Source organism: Lepisosteus platostomus, chromosome 8 (genome assembly GCF_059453375.1).
Source record: "Lepisosteus platostomus isolate fLepPlt1 chromosome 8, fLepPlt1.hap1, whole genome shotgun sequence".
Taxonomy (NCBI): domain Eukaryota; kingdom Metazoa; phylum Chordata; class Actinopteri; order Semionotiformes; family Lepisosteidae; genus Lepisosteus; species Lepisosteus platostomus.
In genome coordinates, this window is record NC_142618.1 from 26,827,669 (window position 1) to 26,840,564 (window position 12,896).

Below are 12,896 nucleotides of genomic sequence, written 5' to 3' on the forward strand. Positions count from 1 at the left end.
AAGAGCAGGACAGGAGTGAAAGGCGGGGTTTAGGAAGGTGTACAGTCTTGGCAGGTATAGATTACACATTTCTAAAACGTATTTGAAAAATAAAAACGATTACAATCTAATCCTTCCACGTTTGATCCCAAAATCCCAAGAAAAATAAATCTAAACGGGTAGAAAGCTATGCTGAAAGTTTATTAAGATACTTAGAAGACAAAGATACTGTATCAATTTATGTTGCATTAGCCTGATTATGATTAAAAAAACACATATAATTAAACACGCGTTTGCGATTTAAATCAAAACACGATTTAAATCAATATAAATGTTTATATTGTAACACATACTGTCCAGCCTCCATTTCTCTATAAAAATTTACTCTATTACACACACACACAATAGAAGCAGGAAGCAGAAGCAGGGACCGTTGTCAGAAGGGAAGAAGGTGACTATTCATTGTTATCAAAAATGACTTAGAATCGATCATGTTGTGATATTTTGAAATATAAAAGTCAATTGATTGTCCATAATATTGCTATTCTATTTTTTCGAAGAAATCTTTGTTAAAAGAAAAGTCCAGCACCAGCTGGATTTGAACACACAACCCGTGAGTTGGTAATCAGGCACGTAGACCAGTGGGCTACAAGGGAAGTCACATGAAGAGAGAGGCGAAACAGCCCTACACAGCCCTGTCGCAGTACACGAATATAATCATATCGTTATTAAATTCTTTAGATACGCGATTCCATATTATATTAGCAGAAAAGCTTAAAACTACCACTTTTTCACACGCTATTTCACATGCTAGTTAAATACTTCGATGCTTAAAATCGTTAGGGAGAAATGGAATACTGGTGTGTATTTTTCCTTTAAAGTACCGATTCCTGGAATCTGACTGGCTGACACCCTTCTGAAGTGGTTCCATAAAATCTGGTATACGGAAAAGAAAACGTTGATAAAAAAGCCTGGATTCTCATGTATCTCATACAAGTATCTTTTAATACAGTCTTTGGTGTGCTCTTGAGGATCCTTGTGATATTTTGAGCTCTAGTTGAATGATAAGTGTCGCATTTTAAATCATTTTCGTAGTTAGAAATTATGAAACGCCCTGTTAAAAGCAAGGGAGTTTTTATGCCCGTTGAAGTAAAACAAAATGCCTGACAAAGTAGGGCTTGGACAGATTCCAAGTGCTTGTACAAATGTGCTAAAGAAATTATACTTTGAGTATACAGCTTGTCCAAAGTCATTCATTATTAATACTATTAGTAATATCTTAGGTAAAGGCTTTGATGCATAAATATTTCTGATAAAGGTAGGTTGTGTACTTTTGTCCAACTGAGCAATCTTGCTTTCATAAAATATACCAACATTTTAATGACTGATGATTAACATGCTGTAATACACAGTTCAAAATTAAAAGCTCAAATGCTGTACATGAGAGGTTAAGCTCCCCCTGGCGGTTTTACAAGGTGACGCCGGATACTTTCCGGCATGACGTCAAATGACGCGATTAACCGCGTGGTACTGCGTGATACCGCGACAGGCACACCGGGGTATGCCGCGAAATACCCCACCCATTTTGAATGGCTGCATCTGTAAGTGGGCCAGAAGTCTGAAAAATCCGATACATTTTGGCTTTATTTGTTAATATGCCTTTGATTTTAAAGACATGGCAAGAGTTTGGATGTTAAATCTGGTACTTTCGAACTGTTGCTTGTCGGGCAATTCAGTCACCATTATATTTTGGAGCAAAGCACTGTATACAGCCATATAGGTCAGAAAGAAATGTTTAGAAAACATTGAAAGAACTATATTCCTAACTATCCTTTCAGCCCTAAAACACAGCCATGCCATCAAAACCTGTCTACATTGTATGGGAATAAAACCCTAACCCTAGCTTCGGGTTTTGCTAGTTAGGGTTTGGGTTCAAATATTTCTCAAAGACCATTTTCTCAATATTCCACTCATTTGACTGGAAAATGTGCTTGTCTGAATCAAAATATTAGTCTGAAAAGACAATACAACACTGCCAAAACCAAAAGAGTGTTTCAGGAATGGTCAGATTAATTTTTGAAAGGTATTCTTTCATTGGAAATTTTGTGTTAAACGGAGTGCTGAATGAATGTAAGTTAAGGCTTAAGTGGCCCAGAAGTCTGAAACAACCAACACATTTTGGCTTTATTTGTTAATAGGCCTTTGATTTTAAAGCCCATGGCAAGAGTTTGGAAGTTAAATCTGGTACTATCGAACTGTTGCTTGTCGGGCAATTCAGTCACCATTACTTTTTGGAGCAAAGCACTTTATACAGCCATATAGGTGTAGCGGCGAGGCTTATTAATAAGAAAGAATTAAGTGTTCTGAGCCTTCCCAAATGAGGCCCCATCTCTCTGTTCATCTCTGTGGTGCAGCCACAGAGAAACTATTCATGCAGGCTGATTTAAGGTTTCCTTTGATAAGGTTTCCTAGGACAGCTCCCAAAGGGGGATGCACTTAGCTAAGCCTGGCTATCATGATTAATGGTCATCCATTGGCGCCTATCTGTCTAGAGAGTGCCAGATGGACATCTGGACTGCATTCCTAAGTGTCAGGAGTAAGTGACTCATATCTCACCTTGATCAACCAATCAGGGACTGGTAGGGCCGAGTAACCCACGTGGGACTCTGATGCCCATGGAACTTTCAGCCAATGAATGAGCTGAAGTTCCTCCAGGTAAAAACAGGCAACACAGAGAGCCTGAGAGATTCAGTAAGATTCAGTGGAGAATTCTGTGGACTTTTCTAAAGGGAATTCAAAGGAGAATTCCAGGGCAGGACGGCCCAGGAGCAGAAGGCTCCCAAGGGCAGGACATTCTCGCAGAGTGCCTCCTGACCATCCTGAGACTCAGCCCGGACAACCACGGAACGGCCAGTGTGTCCGAGTGCCAGAACTGTCCTTTGTTCTAAGAGTCTAGAGTGGAGGTTGCCAGAGAGTAACCAGAGGATCCACCCGAGGTTAGCACCAGCAGCAGGCCTCGTGAACAGGTCAGAACTGTGGACAGCTGAATCACTATTCAGAACTAGCTCTTCATCAGGAACGAACTGGTCCTCTTCCTGACTTGCTGGGACCTACAGTCATCTTTTCTCCTGCACACAAAGTTTGCTAGTTAAAGCCAACACTAACTAGCCGGTCAGTGAGCGTCAGCAGCGCATCGTTGCAAGCCACACAGCACAGCCTGGCACCTAGCCAGACAGCGTGGATTGGACAGCAACAAGCCTGCAACTGCTTCTTTGAGTCCGCAGGAGATCTGAATCCCCAGAGATTGGATTAGTATTCAACTTCAATGCATTACAGCTTGAAAATTCAATTGTTATCCCAACCAGTTGATATCAATTTAATTCCTAAGAGTTATGTACTTGTTTTGAGTATCCAATGTAGAAGTTATAACCAAGTTCATTTATGAAACGGTCTAAATGAATGATATACTGAACGTATGTCCTCTTGATATATGTAACACTTTGTAACTGACTGAATATGTACCTTTTGTATTCTGATAACCCTCTCGATAAGATCTGTTAGGTTTATATGCATATTCTATGTATTAATAAATGTATCCTCGTGTATTAGTACCTGTGTGTGTGTTGTTTGAGTTATGTCGCATGGTTGGATTCTAAAGCCATCAAAAGAATCAATTTTGTGATGTACTGCTACAATTAATAATTGTCCCAGTAAATGCCCAAACCCCACAGAACTGGTGCCTTCAGAGAGCACACTACATTACATTTTGGCGTCCCTGGACGGGCGTGGCAAGACTGAAATGAGTCAACCAAGCGGAATAATTCAATATAAAACGCCGCGGGTTTCATACACGACAATACAGTGTGCTGAAAGCCAAAAGAAAAAAAGTTCCCCTTGCTCTTTAAGCAGTGCTTGATTGTTTTTTGCAATCTACCGGGTTGATTGTATACTTGATCTTGTGGTTTTCTGTGGTAAAACTGTGATTTCGTACTTAAAAGTAATACTCTTTAAGTTTAACGATGGTTGCTAAAAGGTCTGAATTCGAGTCGCTATTAAGCACTCTCTCTAGCAGCGACAGGTCTGACCACGATCTCTTCCATATCTCCGTCAGCGGAGAAGCTAGGAGAATAAATCTCCATTCTCTGAGAGAGCTAGAGAAGGACATAGAGAGATTTGACCCTGCAGTGTCAGAGAATAATATCGAGAGTTATATTCAAGACCTCAGGTATACCCTGCAGTACCTGCCAAACGCCACAGAACAGGAGAAAGTGTTTCTGGTCAGGAAAACTACCAGCGGAGCTGTACATAAGTGGATGGCTAGGCAGATGAAAGAAGTCTGTAATGATTTTGAGGAGCTGTGTCAAGCACTTATCGAAGAATACAGTGCGTTCATTGACCCGACTGCCGCGATAGCCGCCGCCCTTAACATTAAGCAAGAGAGAGCAGAGTCCCCTCGCGAATATTATGAGAGACTTAGACTAACTTATTTTGCAGGGCGAAATGATGAGGGTTGCGAAGAGAACACACATTTCAAGGGTTTATTCATTGCGAATCTCCACCCATAAGTCAGAAAGATGATCTTAATGCATACAGATGCACAGACCATGAAAATGACTGATATTAAGAGATTCGTGCAGAAAGCCTGGGAGTATGATGTCCAAAGTCGCTCTGAGCAAAAAGCTGTTAAAGCGACTGTTTTCGCCGTCAGAGCCAGCAGGGTTAACTCCCTCTTGCTCGAAGGAGCACAGGCTCCTGAGCTGGCTAAGCCCCGTTCCAAAGCAGGCACACAGGACCGCACCCAGCGTCCTAAGTGCCACGAGAACACCAGGGGAGCGAAAGGGCTAGAAAAGGCTGAACAAAAGGATTCAGTAGCCGCCCGCCTGGCCAGGCTTGAAGAAGCTTTATTAGGACAGGGACAACCGCTCCCCAAGGCTGCCGGAAGCGTGAATGAGCTGATACTCTCCACTGGAGGAGGCGGAGACCCGCCCCCTCTCCCTCCCTCAGTCTATCTGATTGAGCGGAAGGGTTCCTGCCTGGATGAGGTCAGTCACTCCCAAGCGAGTGCTGACTCCACCCCTGAAGTCACAGAGCGGGCAGTAAAGCAGAGAGGAAAAGCAGGAAGCTTTTACCTCGAGGCTGCCATGGGAGATGTCTTATCCAGTGAGACACTGATTGACACTGAGGTTGAAAGGTGTTTGATGTCACACGGCAAGCTCAAACGGGTAGAAAAAGAAAAGGGCATGCGACTCAGAGTGGAACCTTTGGTGGGTCACCAGAAAGGCAAAGTGTGGAAAAAGGTCAAGGCTCCTAAGCCTTCTGTACAGAAGGAAAGCGGGGCCAAGAGGCAGACTGTGCTCACACAGTGCCCACCGAACACAGAAGCCCATGCGGAGATTCCTTCTGTTCCCTCTGGACAAGAAATAAAAATATTTCCTTGTTCCCCGAATATACAGGGAAGTCGTGTTCTGGCCGAGGTCCCAGCAGCCTCCCTGCCACAGGAGCGGTGCTCCGAGCAGCCGCCTGATCCACCAGGTAAAGCACACACCTTTTACATCCCTAAATTGGAGCAGATCTCCCCACCTGGTGATGAAAAGGAGCTTTCCCTGTGCACCCTGGCACCCAAGAGGGGTCAGGACCACCACCCTGCAGTGGTGGAAGGGATCCAGATGGCAGGAGAGCAGGTTGGTGATGTAGCCCTCACCCTTAGCCCTGAGAGGTCCTCTATTAGTGAGGATCTGCTTGAGCAGCTGTTACGGGGCCACCACCAGGTGCCCCTGGTGCAACATTCACAGGTTAGACAGGGGGTCCAGCTGGACGCTGAGACTACTGCGCTGTGGACACACCTGATCCCAGATGCCGATTCCCTCTGCTGCGACCCAGGGAATCTGCAGTCAGGTAACATTATTTCTCACAACTACCAGGTAGTGAGTGAGACTGACCTGATTGTTCCTGCCTCAACGGCAGGGTTGCCAACACACCCAGTCCCCAGGAATGGACAAGGAATGAAAGCCGAGCCGGTTTTCTCACAGCCACCAGCTCAGTCTGTCAGTCTGAGTCTGACCAACAGTGGTTCAGCCAGACTGGAGCTGGATGGTCAAGTCACCCGCCTGCCAGTGCAGGACATCGCAAAGAGGGGTATCAGAATCCCTGCCTGCACTGACATGGGCCTGGTGAGTGATAGTAAGTTCAAAGACAGTGAACTAGCTATCCCACTGCTGGGGCAGCTCCCTGAACCCCTAGCGAGGGAAGGGGGGGGCGAGCAGGTGTCCTACACCTACCCCCAGAGAATGATTGTAAACATGCCAATAGAGGGATTCCTCAATCAGGAAGTGTGCAGGGTGGACCTGAACAGTGAGAATGGGGTAACAATCCCAGATCACTCAGGTGCTCCAGATGACCACTCAGCCGAGGGTCAGGCATGCTCCACCGCTGCACTGCCCCCTGCAGGGTTCCTAGAGCACAGGCATGAACAAATTGAAAAAGCAGATGCCCTGAAAAAGAAGGAGCAGCATCAGCAGCTGCGTCAGATCTCCCCAGATTTCCAGGATGTTGGTGCCCAAGATGCCACAGGGCATACTGAGAAAGACACCATGTACACGCTGCGCCAGCTTAGAAAGGCAACAGTCACTCAGAAGGAGATGACTGGGATCAGCCACCCGAAAAGACTTTTGGGAGGACTGATTGCTGCCGCCACTGTTGCGCGTTTGCTATTTCTGGTAGGTTTGTGTGCTACTGGCACTCTCACCCTGACTGCCCCAAGAAGGCAGGTGTCAGAGATGCCAGAGGGTAGTGACAGACTGTATCGACAGCAGCAAAGGCTGGAAAGCTTAGGGAAAACCCTACAAGCAACTTCCTATGCAACAGGGTTAAACCTTATTCCCCAAAAAGTGGACATGATTGTTGGTGTTATACAGTGGGTTTATGCTTGTGTGCAACAGGCCAGAATGTTGACAAGACCTGTTAAGGGAGTTTAGTGCCACTTTAGCCAGTCTAGCCATGGCACAATTCCCAACCCACTTGATTCCACTCTTCTCAGTAGAAGAGTATGTGACATTGACCCCATCGCTCATAGCTCACCCAGAAGGCAATCCAAGATTGAATTTGGTTCCAAATCTTGAGATGGGTATGGCTACCAAAGCTATCCTATGGCTGTGTCGAAACGATTCACCAATGAAGGGTGTAAAGCTACTAATGGGCTGAGGGAGGTTAATGAACCCCATGAAGAGCAGGTGGGAAGTAAATGGCTGGTCAACACACCACATTTAACTGTCACTATGACTTGTGACAGGCATGATACAGCTACCACAATGCAGCTACCTAACCAAACAGTTTCCTGTTAGTTCCCGAGGAGGCCATAGTACAGCTTGGTGACTTAATACTGTACGGTCTGGAACCAGACAATATAAGACCTGTAAGAAAACCGGTTCAGGGACGCCAAATATGTAATCATAGTGGCTCTCTGAAGGCACCAGTTCTGTAGGGTTTGGGCATTTACTGAGACAGTTATTAATTGTAGCAGTAAATCACAAAGTTGATTCTTTTGATGGCTTTAGAATCCAACCATGCGACATAACTCAAACAACACACACACAGGTACTAATACACGAGGATACATTTATTAATACATAGAATATGCATGTAAACCTAACAGATCTTATCGAGAGGATTATCAGAATACAAAAGATATATATTCAATCAGTTACAAAGAGTTACATATATCAAGAGGACATACGTTCAGTATATCATTCATTAAGACCGTTTCATAAATGAACTTGTTTATAACTTCTACATTAGATACTCGAAACAAGTACATAACTCTTAGGAATTAAATTGATATCAACTGGTTGGGATAACAATTGAATTCTCGAGCTGTAATGCATTGAAGTTGAATACTCATCCAATCTCTGGGGATTCAGATCTCCTGCGGGCACAAAGAAACAGTTGCAGGCTTGTTGCTGTCCAATCCGCGCTCTCTGGCTCCGTGCCAGGCTGTGCGGCTTGCGACGGTGCGCTGCTGATGCTCACTGTTGGCTTTAACTAGCAAAGTTTGTGCACAGGAGAAAAGATGACTGTGGGTCCCAGCAAGTCAGGAAGAGGACCGGTTCGTTCCCGATGAAGCGCTAGTTCTGAATAGTGATTCAGCTGTCCACAGTTCCGACCTGTTCACGAGGCCTGCTGCTGGTTACTCTCTGGCAACCTCCACTCTAGACTCTTAGAACAAAGGAAGGTTCTGGCACTCGGACACACTAGCCGTTCCGTGGTTGTCCGGGCTGAGTCTCAGGATGGTCAGGAGGCGCTCTGCGAGAATGTCCTGCCCTTGGGAGCCTTCTGCTCCTGGGCCGTCCTGCCCTGGAATTCTCCTTTGAATTCCCTTTAGAACAGTCCACAGAATCCTCTCCAGAATCTTACTGAATCTCTCTGAATCTTACTGAATCTCTCTGTTGCCTGTTTTTACCTGGAGGAACTTCAGCTCATTGATTGGTTGATCAAGGTGAGATATGAGTCACTTACTCCTGACACTTAGTAATGCAGTCCAGATGTCCAACTGGCACTCCCTAGACAGATAGGCGCCAATGGATGACCATTGATCATGATAGCCAGGCTTAGCTAAGTGCATCCCCCTTTGGGAGCTGTCTTTTATCAAAGGAACCCTAAATCAGCCTGCATGGTTTCTCTGTGGCTGCACCACAGAGATGAACAGAGAAATGAGGCCTAATTTGGGAAAGCTCAGAAACACTTAATTCTGCCTTATTAATAAGCCTCGCCACTACAGACCAAACTTGAGGTCATGGATGCCTTCAGGTGCCACACTATTGAATGGGATAGAAATCCAAGAAACAGTAAGCCCTGAAGAGGTACAGGTAGTTAGTTTGCTTTAATGGAACAAATCTCCAAACCACCCTAGCAGATACCCAACACAGGTGTCGTGGTTCATTAGGGGGGCTTGGAACAGGAACCGTTGTTATTGTAACACTACTGCCGGGAAGCTGGATCATGACTGACAATGTACTCTGAATGCTGTACTCTTACGTCAAGATGTACTCCGGGTAGCACGAATGAGTCAAAGGTAGCATGTCAAAAGTAAGGTAGTGACTTCTCCCCAAATATCTACTACAGAGGTATCAGATATTGACAGTGAACTTCCTGATGTGTAATTCCTAGACTGAGATGATGTCTTCTACCGTGTTTATACATACTCCAGATGTTATTCATCCTGTTTGTTCCCAATGCTGGTTCCGGTATGAATTCTCGAGGAGTAATGTGGACATTTAAGGTTAATGTTCTAATGACAAGGGACATCACTTAACTATGTTTTGTTTTGAAGGCAACAAAGCCTCAGGACCTCGTGACCTTCAAAAAGGGGGGATATGTAGCGGCGAGGCTTATTAATAAGAAAGAATTAAGTGTTCTGAGCCTTCCCAAATGAGGCCCCATCTCTCTGTTCATCTCTGTGGTGCAGCCACAGAGAAACTATTCATGCAGGCTGATTTAAGGTTTCCTTTGATAAGGTTTCCTAGGACAGCTCCCAAAGGGGGATGCACTTAGCTAAGCCTGGCTATCATGATTAATGGTCATCCATTGGCGCCTATCTGTCTAGAGAGTGCCAGATGGACATCTGGACTGCATTCCTAAGTGTCAGGAGTAAGTGACTCATATCTCACCTTGATCAACCAATCAGGGACTGGTAGGGCCGAGTAACCCACGTGGGACTCTGATGCCCATGGAACTTTCAGCCAATGAATGAGCTGAAGTTCCTCCAGGTAAAAACAGGCAACACAGAGAGCCTGAGAGATTCAGTAAAATTCAGTGGAGAATTCTGTGGACTTTTCTAAAGGTAATTCAAAGGAGAATTCCAGGGCAGGACGGCCCAGGAGCAGAAGGCTCCCAAGGGCAGGACATTCTTGCAGAGCGCCTCCTGACCATCCTGAGACTCAGCCCGGACAACCACGGAACGGCCAGTGTGTCCGAATGCCAGAACTGTCCTTTGTTCTAAGAGTCTAGAGTGGAGGTTGCCAGAGAGTAACCAGAGGATCCACCCGAGGTTAGCACCAGCAGCAGGCCTCGTGAACAGGTCAGAACTGTGGACAGCTGAAACACTATTCAGAACTAGCTCTTCATCAGGAACGAACCGGTCCTCTTCCTGACTTGCTGGGACCCACAGTCATCTTTTCTCCTGTGCACAAACTTTGCTAGTTAAAGCCAACACTAACTAGCCGGTCAGTGAGCGTCAGCAGCGCACCGTTGCAAGCCGCACAGCACAGCCTGGTACCTAGCCAGACAGCGTGGATTGGAAAGCAACAAGCCTGCAACTGCTTCTTTGAGTCCGCAAGAGATCTGAATCCCCAGAGATTGGATGAGTATTCAACTTCAATGCATTACAGCTCGAGAATTCAATTGTTATCCCAACCAGTTGACATCACTTTAATTCCTAAGAGTTATGTACTTGTTTTGAGTATCTAATGTAGAAGTTATAACCAAATTCATTTATGAAACGGTCTAAATGAATGATATACTGAACCTATGTCCTCTTTATATATGTAACACTTTGTAACTGACTGAATATATATCTTTTGTATTCTGATAACCCTCTCGATAAGATCTGTTAGGTTTATATGCATATTCTATGTATTAATAAATGTATCCTCGTGTATTAGTACCTGTGTGTGTGCGTTGTTTGAGTTATGTCGCATGGTTGGATTCTAAAGCCATCAAAAGAATCAATTTTTTGATTTACTGCTACAATTAATAATTGTCCCAGTAAATGCCCAAACCCCACAGAACTGGTGCCTTCAGAGAGCACACTACATTACATAGGTCAGAAACAAATGTTTAGAAAACATTGAAAGAACTATATTCCTAAGTATCCTTTCAGCCCTAAAACACAGCCATGCCATCAAAAACTGTCTACATTGTATGGGAATAAAACCCTAACCCTAGCTTCGGGTTTTGCTAGTTAGGGTTTGGGTTCAAATATTGTCTCAAAAAATGGTCAAAGACCATTTTCTCAATATTCCACTCATTTGACCGGAAAATGTGCTTGTCTGAATCAAAATATTAGTCTGAAAAGACATTACAAAACTGCCAAAACCAAAAAAGTGTGTCAAGAATGGTCAGATTAATTTTTGAAAGGTATTCTTTCATTGGAAATTTTGTGTTAAACGGAGTGCTCAATGAATGTACGTTTAGGCTTAAGTGACCCAGAAGTCTGAAACAACTAATACATTTTGGCTTTATTTGTTAATATGCCTTTGATTTTAAAGCCTATGGCAAGAGTTTGGAGGTTAATCTGGTACTTTCGAACTGTTGCTTGTCGGGCAATTCAGTCACCATTACTTTTTGGAGCAAAGCACTGTATACAGCCATATAGGTCAGAAAGAAATGTTTAGAAAACATTGAAAGAACTATATTCCTACAGATGCAGCCATTCAAAGTGAGCGGTACAGACACGTACCGCAGGTAATTGGCTGCGGTGTCGTGTATCATGACGTAAGATGACGCGGGGTACCGCGGTGCCTGATTGGTTGACCGACAGGGGCACTCGTGGTCCGTTGGTCTGTCGTAGAAAGACTTACTGTAAACGTCTTTACTGTGCCCGTTGTAGATATTGAATTTTTCCACTGAAGGGAAATCTTAGTAGCTGAGCATATAAAGAATAGGAGCATACTGTAACGCGTGTGAAGGCCATAAACGATATTAATTTTGGAACATAAACATACAGTATATAGCTGGTCTTGGTACTTTAAAGAAAAAAATACACACCAGTATTCCATTTCTCCCTAAACATTGTAAGCTTCGAAGTCTTTAACTAACGTGATACCGGAGTCAACAAGCATACTTTTAGAATTTGATTAAAAGGGAATATGATATGGAATCGGGTATCTAAAGAATTTAATAACGGTATTCGTGTGCTGCGACAGGGCTGTGTAGGGCTGTTTCGCCTGCCTGTTCATGCGAGCTGTCTTGTAGCCGACTGGTCTAGGTGCGTGACTACCAACTGGCAGGTTGTGTGTTCGAATTCAGCTGGTGCTGGACTATTCTTTTAACAAACATTTCTTCGAAAAAATAGAATAGCGATATTATGGACAATCAATTGACTTTTATATTTCAAAATATCGCAACATGATCGATATTTGCGATATTTTGAACATATCTTCCCTTCTGACAGCGGTTCCTGCTTCTATTGTGTGTGTGTGCAACAGAGTACATTTTTATAGAGAAATGGAGGCTGGACAGTATGCGTTACAATATAAACATTTATATTAATTTAAATCGTGTTCTGATTTAAATCACAAACGCGTGTTTAATTATATGTGGTTTTTAATCATAATCAGGCTAATGCATTTCTACATTTTCTGTATGAACCAGCTTAGAGGTTCATACAGAAAGACAGCTTGTGTTTAAATTGAGTGTAAGGTAATTTATGCTTCTAAAGTCATGGTCAGCATTTATTATTGTACTGTGCTGTAAACTTTTTCTGTGCCTAGTCACATTATTTTATAGCGTTTTTATTGCGTTATTAAATCCGGTGGCGCTGTGTGTTAGTTTCCTGACTCCCATTATTTAAACTGCGACACTGATCATTCATCTCTAAATAAACTTTATTTTATATAGCGTTTTAAGCGAATAGGTAATTAGATTGCTCATAAACCTAATCGCTTTTTCTACATAAACACAGCGTGATTGCTCTCTGAAAATGCTTTTCCTTTATTTTTAAAGTAGGCTCAGATTTCAACTATAGATCGTATTATAAACTTTCTTGGAAAAATGTATTTTATGTAAACCATGTTTGCTATTAATTCATTTAGGGCTAAAATACGTTCATTGTCTTCCAATCGAGTCGAGTCGACTTTGGAAGCCTGCCACACCCGGACTGTTAAACCAACGCATTAGCACGTCAAAGCCCATTGAGGGTATTG